Below are 13,290 nucleotides of genomic sequence, written 5' to 3'. Positions count from 1 at the left end.
ATATTATTGCAAATGATAGGATTTCCTTCATTTTTTAAGGCAGAATAGTATTCAATTATATATATATCTATTACCCATGTATCTCACATTTTCTTTATTCATTCACCTGTGGACATACACATAGGTTGTTTCGGTGTTTTGCCCAGGATGAATAATGCCACTGGGAACACAGAAGAACAAATACTTCTTTGAGATAATGATTTCCTTTCCTTTGGCTATATACCCAGAATTGAAATTGCTGAATCATATGGTAGGTCTATTTTTAATTTATCCAATGTGCTTTATATATTATCTATTGTATATTTTATATATTTGTATATTATATGTATTTATATATTATATATTTATATATATGATGCCTTTGGTGCCTGCCATGCCTGTAGACCCTTCTGGGGAGCTTAGAGGAAAGAGAAAGTCAGTGAGCAGAGTCTTAGATGCCAGAAGCCTTGGATGGGCAGAGAGGCAGGAGGAAGAGTTGGCTCTCCAGCCCTGGCCTTGGAAAGGCTGGGTTCCTGGAATGATGGAGTCATAGTGTGAGAAGCAACAGGAAGGTCACACCAAGGGGACTGATGACAGCACCTCTAGAACTCGGCCTGCTTTCTGGCTTCCCTGCCAGGGCTGGATGGAGCCTGGCTGTTCAGGGCAGGTCCCCTGGTTTCTCTGGGCTCCCATGCATGCCCAGCCCAGATGTCTGAGGCTGAGGTCACCTGAGTGGGTCTCAGTCCTCACTGCATAAAAGAGCATGTTTACCAGCAAGTGTCAGGAGCTTTGGTAGATCCAAGTCTCACGAGGTCAGGTTTGCTTGTGCTGAGCCCTGACCTGTCACCGAAACTTTGGGCTTCGCTTTCCCATCATAGGCTTCCCTGGTCGCTCAGACAGTAAAGAATCCACCTGCAATGCAGGAGACCTGGGTTTGATCCCTGGGTTGGGAAGATCCCCTGGAGAAGGGATTGGCTACCCACTCCAGTATTCTGACCTGGAGAATTCCATGGACTGTATAGTCCATGGGGTTGCAAAGAGTCAACATGATTGAGCCACTTTCACTTTCAGCCTTCATATGTGAAGATAAGGCTCTTAACTCCACCCATGCAGCACACACGTTGAGCTTTCTGTTTTTCCTTAGTAACGGTAGGAGAATTTTGCTTATTCATCTAATATTCTGGATGGGTTTCACTTGTCTTGTGCCCAACAGCTCACATTTTGCCATACTTGGCATTTAAAGAGGCACTTTCTGAGATTAAACCATGGAGATGGTGGCCTAAGGGGAGGGGATGGAAAGACCAGGAGGGAATTTTCTTTTCCCATCCAGTAAAGGTGATATTTGTATTCCAAACAAGAAGTCGAATTCACCAACTAATGGATTAGAGGATGACTTGATAAAGAGGGAAAGAGAGAACCACTTAGTTGCGCATAATAGAGCTGTGTGTGTGTGTGTGTGTGTGTGTGTGTCTGCATGTGTATGTTGTGATATGTTCACCCAGACAAAACCTTCCCGGCCAATTCCTGTGGATGTTGAGGTCTCAGGAAACGTGTGTCAGGATGGGGTAGTGGTGGTCCCAGGACTAAAATGCAAATGATTCTTAGGGAAGAATTATTAGTTTTACAGGTAATGGAAATGCAAATTTACTTAAAAAAAAAAAAACTGGACTCAGCTGCAGTTTATTTATTCATGGCCGCCCCGTGTGGCATACAGGATCTTAGTTCCCGAGCAGGGATTGAACCTTCACCCCCTGCAGTAGAAGCCTGGAGTCTTATCCAGTGGGCTGCTAGGGTAGTCCCCTGGAAATCTACTTTTAATTGGACAATTTTCTTTTCTTCTTTATAAACTAAAAACCTTACTTTATAATCTTAGTACAAAAGGTAACAATACCTTCATTTTAGATAAACTGGAAAATACACAAAGCCCCCACACTTCCCCAGAAATAAAAATCTTGGCTTTCGTTCCTGGTCCCTTAATTGTTCATCCGAAGATCGAATGAGAAATTTCCAAAAAGGTAGAAAGCTCAAGTCCAGATCTCACCTTCTCAACACTTGCTGTCCTTGAGAGGACTGTCTCTTCGCTCTCCATCAGCCTCTGCTCGCCAATGGACAACCGAGCTCTGGGTGGACCCATCTCCTCCCTCCCTTGCAGGCCCTCCTGGTTTCAAATATCACCTCTTGACTCCAAAATCTGGATTTCCAATCTCGACAGTCCGTGTAATCAATCTTCTACAGAAAATGCACTGTTCACTCCACTTTCCTCTCTCCTTCTATCGCCCTAAGACATCTCTCTTACCAGATACCAAGACGATGACAACATCCTCTAAACTGCTCTCCCCCACTCCAGGGCCTTCTTCTAACCCATCCTTCATCCTGGGATTAATTTTAATTTTCTAAAGCAATGCTTTGAACATTGCCCTTCCCCTCTGCCTCTCTGGTGCCTCTAGGGTAATGTGCTAACACTTGACCCAGGAAATCAAAATGCTTTGCAGCAAGTCTTGCCCTTATTTACTTGATTGACTCATCTTTCCCATGACAGTCCAGCTATGGCAGAAACGTTTCACTTTCACTGAAAACCTATGTGCTCCCCTGCGTTTCTCTGCCTCTCTTGCTATTAGACTGGGCCCAGGTGGCTGGGACCTGCCTAAAGAGATATGGGTAGAAATAAGGTTTGTCACTTCTAGGCTTGGCCACGACAGCCCCTACCTGGCTGTCTAGTCTCTCTTCAGGTTTCACGGTGTCTCCAGAGGCCACGTGTTGAGAAGGTGCTGCTACGATACGGTGGCACCTCCATCAGCCTGGGACCCCAAGTGTCCATGTGGAGGAGAACACCTTGTTGACTCTTGCTGGGCATGTAATATCAGTAAGAAGTAAGTTTGCCCCTGGTGGCTGGTAAAGAATCTGCCTGCAGTGTGGGAGACCTGGGTTCAGTCTCTGGGTAGGGAAGATCCCTGGAAGAAGGGAACGGCACTCCACTCCAGTATTCTTGCCTGAAGAATCCCATGGACAGAGGAGACTGGTGGGCTACAGTCTATGGGATCGCAAAGATTCCCACATGACTAACACTTTCACTTTTACTTTGAGATTTTTAGGCTCAGTTCGTTACTAGACCTCTTGATTCTGAGTTAAAAGGTGGGAACACTCTTGGGTGGTCACACCAAGATGTGGGTAATGAAGGGTCAGGGATCAAGGGTAGGGGAAGGCTTCTCAGAACTACTAATAAGTAGCAGGGGTGGGATTTGAACCCAGGTCTTACTCTACTATCTGAGAACCACACTGCTCTTGGGACGTTGAAGACTCGACTCTGCAGGGCAAGCCCACAGAACTCCCTGGGTTTCCCAGAATGACTCTGGGGCCATCATTTGGCCCCTCTGTTGTTGACTCCCAGATCCTGGATGCTACCTCAGCTTACTTCCTTGTGCCTGGTTAGGTCTTTCTAGGCTCTTCTGGAGGTCTCTTCTCCTGGGAACATTTCCAGATCTGAAACTAAGGACTTGAGCCTTCTCCCTCTCACAGCATCCTGGATATATATCATAGTAGAGTATTTCCTGTCTGCTAATTATCCACTTCCTGTTTTCCGTGATGGAGTTGCTCTAGGCAGTGTGGACACCCTATCCCTGTGTCCCACTGCCTCCTTAATTTGCCCATCCTAAACCTTTGACACATGTCTGTTCAATAAATGGATGAACACGTGTCTGAATGACCACATCTAAAAATGCCTCGCAGTTATTATGCTGTCTTGCATTAGAAGAAAGATGTGCTAAGTGTTTGAGACTTTTTTTTTATCATGGTTACTCTAAAGGATTGAAATTTTCTTCAGTTACCTCTGACTATAACTTATTGACGTCTTCAGCCTAAAACAATATCTAGCAGCTTTTCACTGTGCCTGTTTGGGGAACCTCCTGAGGGCACATTTTGGGTGAATTAGAAACTCCTCTTGCTCTGTGTCTCAAATAGATGTCCCACTTTTTTTTTTTTTTTTTTTTTTTTAACTTTCACGGTTGTTGAAGACAATAAAGATTTTAAACTTCACCTTCTTGACCTGAATCTGAAAATAATGGCTTTTTCCTCCCGGTTCCAATTCCAGCACTTAGACGGAGTGGAGCTCTGAGTTAGGTAATTACAGCCCATTCATGGGGAGGTTTTGTCTTGCTTGAGACTGGAACGATGGCCGGCTTAGTAACTCTTGTGGATGGAAATGAATCTAGGAGGGAGCAAGGATCTGCTGGTGGTGAGCACCTCACCTATGCGTGGTCCTGGGTGCCAGAGTCAGGAAAGACACCTCGGAATGTTCACCCGTGTTCCTGCCTTGGGCCTCCCAGGCGGCGGTAGGTCACCTTCCCAGTGGCGTGAATCCATCCTTACTCGGCATTGCCAGAAAAAGGCATTTCGGGGCAGAGAGAGGGGAAATAGCAGTTACTTGAGCACCCTCGTCCCGCCCTAAGCCTTTTACTCATAGAGGGCTTCCTTGGTTGTGCTCAACACGGGGACGGGCCAGGCGCCCTGGTTACACCCCGGCAGCAGAGCGCACGCCCCAACCTCTGGCTGCTGGAGAGGCTGCTGGAAAGTTGCTGTTGTTGTTGAGTCGCTCAGTTGTGTATGACTCTTTGCAACCCCATGGAATGCAGCACGCCAGGCTTCCCTGTCCATGGGATTTCCCACGCTGGAGTGGGTTGCCATTTCCTTCTCCAGGGAATCCTCCCGACCCAGCGGTTGAACCCGGGTATCCCACACTGCAGGAAGATTCTCTACCCCCGAGCCACCTAGGAGGCCCCTGGAAAGGGAAGGATAGCCCCCAAACCAGGCACAAGATTCAGCCACTCCCAGCTCATCCTTCTGAAGACTGCCAGATCCCAGGACCCTGATGCAAGGCCGAAGGCTTGCAAGAAGAGGTGAGACAGAGGCCCTGTCGTGGGTGACACCACGCACAGTGTATGACCTGCGACCTGGCTGGGTTTGCACGAGGCCAGGACACCCGGTCAGTTCAGGCTGTCGCCTGTGCCTGAGTCACCTGATGGCTGGTGCAAGGCCCCTTTCCTTCTCCCCATCACTGTTACTAACTCCCACACAAACTGATGTTCTAAAGCTTTCCTGGGTTTTTCTTCCTGAGAGGATCTTGTCATGTTCACCCTGTCTCTCTCAATTTAGAGAGACAGCAAGAGCCACAAAATTCAAGTTATTCCCTGAAAGGCAGAGCCTGGGTGGGCCTCCATCCACCACATCAACAGGCCGCGTCTACCAGCCAAAATGTGGCACCCTCGCCATCCTCCCTTTCTGGTGCATAATTGCTTCCTGATTTTCTTTTTCCAAATGGAAAGGAATTTTATTTTATTTGGTCATTTAGAGTTTTATAGTAATGCAAAATTAACATTAGGAATTCTGATGAAGGCAAAAAAAATAGCAGATAAGCCAAAAGCACAGCATTTATGTTCTTACTATTTTTATTACTAATAGTTTGATTATCATTATTAGATTTTCTTTAAAATTATTTATTTTCAAATTATATTATTTTATTATCATAATTGTTTTTGATTGGTGTAAAATTGGCTTAACCATTTTCAAGGAGTTACTCAGTGGCATTTGGTTAATTCACAATATTGAGAGACCATCACCTCTATCGAATTCCAAACCATTTTCCTCAGCCCCAAAGGAGCCCCCAGACCTACTGGCAGCCCCTCCCTGTTCCTTTTTCTGTTCAGCCTCTGGTAACTATTAATCTGCTTTCTGTCTCTATGGATTTACCTATTTTCAATATTTCATATGAATGGAATCACACCATATGTAATCTCTGTGCCTGACTTTTTTTTCAATGATTATTTTAAAGCACTGTTTTCTACAGTAAGAAGTAGCTACATGGAAAACATTAAGCTTAGTAGGATTATTAAGTGTTCACTCCTGAATAGACTTTCATGTTCAAGGGTGCGGTGGTGTTTTATTTAATCTTTTTATTTTTTTAACCATGCTTTACTTTACATGCTCAGGACTAATTTGTCTTATAACTTGAAGTTCGAACCTTTTGATCACCTTCACCCATCCCCCACTCCCTGCCTCTAGCAACCACCAATCTCTTCTCTGCATCTATGAATTTGAGATCATTCAGTATTTATCTTTGTCTGACTTATTTCCATTAACACAATCCCCTCAAGGCCCACCAAGGTCCAATAAATAAACAAATGTTTCATTTATCCTTGGTGCACCTCTCTGCCTGGGCAAGCTAGTATCACTGTCTTCTGTACTTTATTACTACTGTTATTGGGCTTCCCTGGTAGCTCAGTCAGTGAAGAATCTGCCTGCAGTGCATGAGACCCAAGTTCAACCCCTGGGTCAGGAAGATCCCCGGAGAAAGAAAGATGGCAACCCATTACAGTCTTCTTGCCTGGAAAATCCCGTGGACAGAGGAGCATGGCAGGTTATAGTCCAGGGGGTCACAGTAGTCGGACACAACTTAGCAACTAAACCACCACTATTGTTATTACTATTAATAAAGCACAAAAGGCTTTATTAATTAATAAGGCACATTAATTAATAAAGCACCAAAACCCCCAGTGGTACTAGGGGCTTCCCTGGTAGCTCAGCTGGTAAAGAATCCGCCTGCAATGCAGGAGGCCCCGGTTTGATTCCTGGATTGGGACGATCCCCTGGAGGAGGACATGGCAACCCACTCCAGTATTCTTGTCTGGAGAATCCCATGGACAGAGGAGCCTGGCGGGAGGCAGTCCATGGGGCTGCAAAGAGTGGGACACGACTGAGCAACTAAGCACAGCACAGCATTACTATTAATACACTTTATTTCTAGAACCGTCTTAGATTTACAGGAAAATTAAGCAGACAGTACAGAGAGTTAAAATAGAGAGTATATAGGAATGCACTACCCTCTGCCCTTCATACAATTTCCCTTATCATTAACATCCTACATGAGTACAGTAATGAACCATTGTCACAATTAATGAGCCAGTGTCAATACATCATTATCAAAGTCCATAGTTTATTCAGATTTCCTTAGTTTTTACCTAATGTCCTTCTTCTGTTCTAGGATCCCATCCAGGACACCCCATGACAGAGTAACGTCATGTCCTCTTAGACTCCTCATGGCTGGGACAGTCACCGGCTGCGTGATTTTGAGGACCTTGACAGTTTGAAGGAGCACTGGTCAGGTTTATTATGGGATCTCCCGTTACCAGGATTTGTCTGATGTTTTTCTCAAGACTAGACTGGCATTGTCATGGGTTTTTGAAAGGAAGGTCACAGATGTAAAGTACAGTTTTCATCATATGCATATTAGGGGTACAGACCAACATAATGTATGACTGTTGCTCTTGACCTCGGTCACCTCACTAAGGCAGTGTTTGTCAGCTCTCTCCACTGCAGAGGTACTCTCATGGTCCATGCCTTCCTGACTTTTAAATTAAAAAAAAAAAAATCTTGTTCTCAGGACTAGATTGCACTGTTTATGTAACCAAGTGGATGCTTTGTGTAGATGCAGCCTTGAAGGTCTGACTGGCCTCGCTGTCTGTTCAGCATTGCGGCTGTCTAAACAGAGGCAAACCTATTCAGGGGCTGTGTGTGCCCCAAAACTGCAGCCCCACTGATGAACACGGGACACAATCCACACTGACAAGAGAAGTGTGTCAAGAGAAGTGACAAGAGAGGGCTGGGACGCCGGACACTTCCTGAGAACAGTCAGCGGTTCTTTTCTGCTTGAATTCTTCTTTAAAGCTCTTCCCAGTTTTACCAGTCATGACATCACAGCTAGTGTGAGCAGGTGCAGGAATGCAGGAGGAGAATCACATTTCATGTAGTCATTCAACAAACGTTCCTAAAATGGGCCCAGCATTCAGCAAGGGTGTGTCATTAGGGTCACTAAGCCCCTGTGACAAACAGGGATTGTCCCTCTGCAGTGTCACAAATGACCCTTCACAAAGCAAGGGAATCTATTTAATACCTGGCATATAATAGAAACCCCAAAGGTATAGTCGCAAAACCTATCAAATAGTCATGCTGTTGCTTTCATGAACATTCAAGTAAATGAGAGAACTCTGGGTCCTTGACACCTGGATTTAGGAATAAACTTTTTTTTTCTGGTTGCCTCGGGTCTTGTGGCATGTGGGATCTTCTCTTGCAGCGCCCAGACGCTCTAGTTGTGGCGCTCAGGCTTAGTTGCTCCATGGCCTGTGGGATCTGCGTTCCCCAGGGGTCAAACCTTCCTCCCCTGCATTGCAAGACGGATTCTTAACCACTGGACCACCAGGGAAGTCCCTAGGAATAAACTTTTGCCTGGATGTTTTCAGTTAGAGATAAAGTGTAACAGGACATATTCAGATGGTGGAGACAGAACTCCCAAGGCCCTTTTCATTACACTTTGCTGATATTTTCAGAGTTCTTCAGTGAAAAACTTGAATGTCCTGCTTGCCATTAATAAAACCCTTGGAAAAGACAGGAAAATAAGCACCTCTCTTTATCAAATAAGACTGGGAGGGAACTGAATAAAGTTATCTGAGTAACTGGAGACTTTACATAATTATGTGGAAAGTAACTTTCTGGCTTCAAATTCGGGACAGCAGGTGGCTCCACTGACCCACCCTCTGGCTACAGCCCCAGAGCATGGGAGGAAGGGAGCCGGGAAGGAAGGGAGAGCGTGTGGAGGAAAATGGTGGGCTCAGCTGGGCTGGGTAGTTTGAGTCTCGGGGGGAGGTCGTTCTGGGGCTCAGATGATGAGCAGCAGACAAAAGCCTTTGCCCAGTAAACACACTCAGGTGGACAAGCAGAAGCCCAGTTGATGGGCCATCATCACCATCACCCTGATCATCATAGTATGGTCAACTTGCACAGGGCATTCTGCCCTCCAAGGGCTGTTCTATCCATTTTCTCAAGAGATATTTAAGGATGGAGATTTCAGATTGTTCAGTGACTTTGACCAAGTGACATAGCTGTTGCAGACTGAATGTTTGTGCCTCCCCCGGTTTATATGTTAAAGCCCCAACCCCCTAGTGTGGCTGGATTGGAGGTGCAGGAAGGAATTAAGGTCAAAGGAGGTCATAAGAGTGAGGCTTTGATCAAATAGGATTAGTGTTCTTGTAATAAGAGACATCAGAGAGCTTGCTTTCTCTCTGTCCCCGTACAGACACGCCGAGGAAAGGCCACTTGAGGTCACAGTAGGAAGGTGGTCATCTGCAAGTCAGGAAGAGAGACCCCACCAGAAATGGAACTGGGGGAATGGGACTTCTGGCCTCTAGCACTGTGAGCAAACAAATGTCTGTAGTTTAAGCCACCCGGCTTGGTATTTTGTTATGTCAACTCAAGCAGACGAAGACATTTGGAGGCAGATGGAGGCTTTCAGCCGGAGCTTCAGGACTATGCTGTACTTGCCACTGAAGGGGAGGAAATAGGCTTATAGGGCTAAAACCTTCTTATATTGGGGTACTTTGCAGTCACTGCCCAAGACGTGTTTCAGTCTCTCAGGAAAGAGTGAAAGGAGCTCTGAGTTTGGTTTGAGGTATTGTCTCTGGTCCACCCGGCAGGGGGCTGGCTTGTCTGAGTTTGGCAGTTTCATCACCCCAATGTCACATCGGTCACCTGCCCCTGATATCTTCATTTGAATGACCTGGTTTATGAATAACCTGGATTTCTTTAGTCTGAAATTACCAGCAGACTTTAGGGTGGGTCTCTCCCGACTCCCGTAAGGTGATCCAGTGAGGGAGCAGGCTGCAGGCACAGCTGCACTGGGAACCAAGGTCAGGTATTGGTCAGGAAACCTGAAAGCCATTATTACCATCTAGTGCCCCGGTAACACCTTTGTTCTGATCAGCTGATCACATCGACTCTGCTGAAAGCAAAATGCCCCCAAAGCTGGAACTTGGGGCCAGAGAAAATTATGGCAGAAAAGTTGGAACGCTCCTGGGTTTGTGGCTGAGTTGGGGAATTCCTGAAGAGGAGGAGTTGCTGGGAAACTGAGTTGCATCAGGGTCCCTAAGACCTGGCTTTGATAGAGGGGGAACCAGGAAAGGGCGGGCTGATCCCATTTCTAGGGGAGTCGCCTTTGGGACTGTCAGCCACTCCATGACTCCTACCAGCTTTGATCTCCAGGGCAGGCCAAACGGACCCCTTCGATTTCCCTGAAATGGTAGGATTTATTTATGTCTGTATCGTATCTGCAGATGTGTATGATGTGGGTTTCCTCCACTGTGTTTCTTCAGCTGCACTTTCATAATTTATTCTGCCAGGCTCGGCCTGTCCTTGACATACCAAGCCATTAACTTGAAATCAGAAAAGGTCTGAGAGGCCTCTACATTCTTTCCTCTGATTATCAGGCCCTACGCTAGCTGGATATAAAGTCACCGGGCTGGAAGGGGAAAAAGAATTGGCCTAAACGGTCCTGGAAAAGTCTAAACAGAAGATTTTCTTTCTCTCTCCACTGGCAATGATTTATTTTCATGGTTTTATGAGACTTTAATGAGGAAACCTTATCTCTACGCCTGGTAATTATCAACCAAATTCCCATTTCCTGTCAGAAAATCCACCATAAGTAAAAACAAAAAAGGTGGAATCGAGAGACTCTTTGACCTCTGCGAGCTGTATGTCTGAGGAATCACTCTGCCACGCAGAGAATGTGACGGCGAAGCACGTGTGTGACATCCCTTGCACATTGATTGCTGCCGCAACTGGACTGATACACAAATCAGTTTAGTGTAACTCGTGCAAGCAGACGAAGATGCCCCGGTCCTGTTGAATGCTGTCTCAAGACACAGCTGATTAGAACAAAGGGAAGTGCCAATCCCCTCTTCAGTGCTTAGTCGCTAGGTCGTGTCTGACTCTGCAAGCTCACAGAGTGTAGCCCACCAGGCTCCTCTGTCCATGGGCTTCTCCAGGCAAGAATACTGGAGTGGACTGTCAGGCCCTCCACCAGGGGATCTTCCCAGCCCAGCCATCAAGGCCAGGTTTCCTGCATTGCAGGTGGATTCTTTTATTGTCTGAGCCAGCAGGGAAACCCAAGAATACTGGAGTGGGTAGCCTATCCCTTCTTCAGGGGAACTTCCCGACCCAGGAATCAAACTGGGTTCTCCTGCATTGCAGGCAGATTCTTTATCAGCTGAGCTACCAGGGAAGCCCCATTTCCCTCTTTATGATTTAACCTAATTTCTAGTCTGGTTCAGTTCCTTCCACTGAGTAAATGAGTTCACACCTGAAGCAAAGGCCTGACAAGATGCTATGAATTTTGCCTTTGGAAAAGTTGAGTTTGGGTTTTTTGTTGTTGTTGTTTGGGGGGGTTTCTCTGGTCACCAGTCACAGCTCTTGCCTGTGCATAAAGAAGCTACGATGTCGGTCACCTGGTGAAATCGCCATGATTCAAGCCACCAGGATGGATTCTTCCCAGCATCTTGGGATTGAGGCAGAGAGCTTGTCAAGCATCCAGACCTCTAGGATGGAAGAGGAGCTCAAACAAGCGCACCAGAAAGGAGGAGGCCAGTGAGAGTGTCAGAATCTTTTTAGAATTTTAAGGCGCCATAGCACCCAGAGCAGCCAGGAAGTCAGAACACATCAAATCTTTATTTTCAGTTCCAGTTTTGTTAACAAGGTGAGAATCTCTTTTTCTTGCACTTTCCTCTAGGTGTAAAATTTGTCATGCTCCCAAATAACCTACGAATTTCTCCCTGCCTGTTCTGTCATTTAAAAAGAATTATGTTCGTGCTTTCATCATATTTTCACTGGCATCTGGGCCAGTGATAAGAGGACCGGAATAAGAATGTAATGACATAAATTAAAGAAATAATCTTCAAAACGGTATTTTCAAGTCACTGCAGATAGGACCGGATAGCCTTGTTTCAGGTACAACAAAGTGCACTCTGGGAGAAAGTGAGATGGCCTTCATTTGCTCTTGCCCTCACTAGAACTGGGTACCACCTCCTTCAACCCATCACTGCATCCCTCCTGTTCTTCCCTTCCCCACGAGGGTAGGTAGGAACAGGACCCTAGATGATAGAGTTACTCTATAGCACACGAGTGGTCAACAGGTTTGACATCACTGCCATTTTTATTGTCTTTTCAGTGATTCATTTATGCCCTTGACTATATATTGCAGGGGTATTCATGCCTGGCAGCCATTTTTGGACTAAGCAATGAGCTGGGTCAGGCTTTTTTCTTCTCTCTTCTCTCTTGAGGAGCCATTTACAATTTAATCACCTTGCTAAGATCACAATGAAGAATAGGCTCTTGACACACCAGTATTATCCAGAAGAAGCATATGGCAAGAGCATGGACTTCTATAAATTAAGACCCAGACAGTATACGGATCTAGAATAATACTATCCAAGAAAAATATAATGTGAGTCACAGAAGAAATTTAAAATTTCTGGTACCTCATTAACAAAAGAAAAAGGAAACAAATGAAATTCATTTTAACATATTTTAGTTCACAATGCATTTCTAAAACATTACTATTTCCACATATATCAATGAAAAAATGCTAATTAAATTTTTTCTCTTTTTTTGCATTAAATCTGTGAAATCTGTTTTTTTTTTCATACTTATATTAAATCTTGATTTGGACTTAAATTCAATTTCACATTTTAAGTTTTCAGTAGCCACATGTGGCCAATGGCTATCCAATCACACAGCCTGAATACACAGTATTTATCTGCTCCAAATAACTATATAACCTCAGTCATTTATTTACTGCTCTGGGTACATGAATGACTGTACTTAGTAATGGTGTGGAGTCTCCCTCCCCCAGAAAATTCTGCCTCCCCTGTCCCCTCCATGATCCATTCTGAAGCAGAATTTAGGGACTTCCCTGGTAATCTAGTAGCTAAGACCCAGTTCAATCCCTGGTCAAGGAACTAGCCCCCACAATGAAAATCCTGCCTGCCAAATAAATAAATATTTTTTTGAAATAATTTAGAACAAGGGTTAGAATTCAGTGAGGCCCAGTCTATTCCTGCCTTCAGAGAATCATGCCTTAGTTCACCAGCTGGCTGTAAAATTTAGATCCTTGATTCTCAAAAGTTGGGATGCAGAAGAATCAGCTTACTTAAATTCAGATTCCTGGGCAGAACTCCAAACCAATATGAACTCCAAACCAAACTGGAAACCATGATGGTTTCTAGAGGTAAAGCCTGGAAATCCGTCTCTTATTAAAATCACCAAGTGATTTTAATTCGCCCTGAAGTTTGAAAACCAAAGACCTTAAAACAACTTAGGATGGCGTTTCTCTACGAACTTCCAGGTCGCTACTCGTTCAGGGATTCGTTCAACTTCCCGCGACAACTCACATCGCACAAGTCGTCCCGGGCGCGCGGAGCCTTCTGGGAAGGCTGC

Source organism: Odocoileus virginianus, chromosome 32 (genome assembly GCF_023699985.2).
Source record: "Odocoileus virginianus isolate 20LAN1187 ecotype Illinois chromosome 32, Ovbor_1.2, whole genome shotgun sequence".
Taxonomy (NCBI): domain Eukaryota; kingdom Metazoa; phylum Chordata; class Mammalia; order Artiodactyla; family Cervidae; genus Odocoileus; species Odocoileus virginianus.
The sequence above is the reverse complement of the archived record's forward strand: the minus strand, read 5'-3'. Positions refer to the sequence as shown.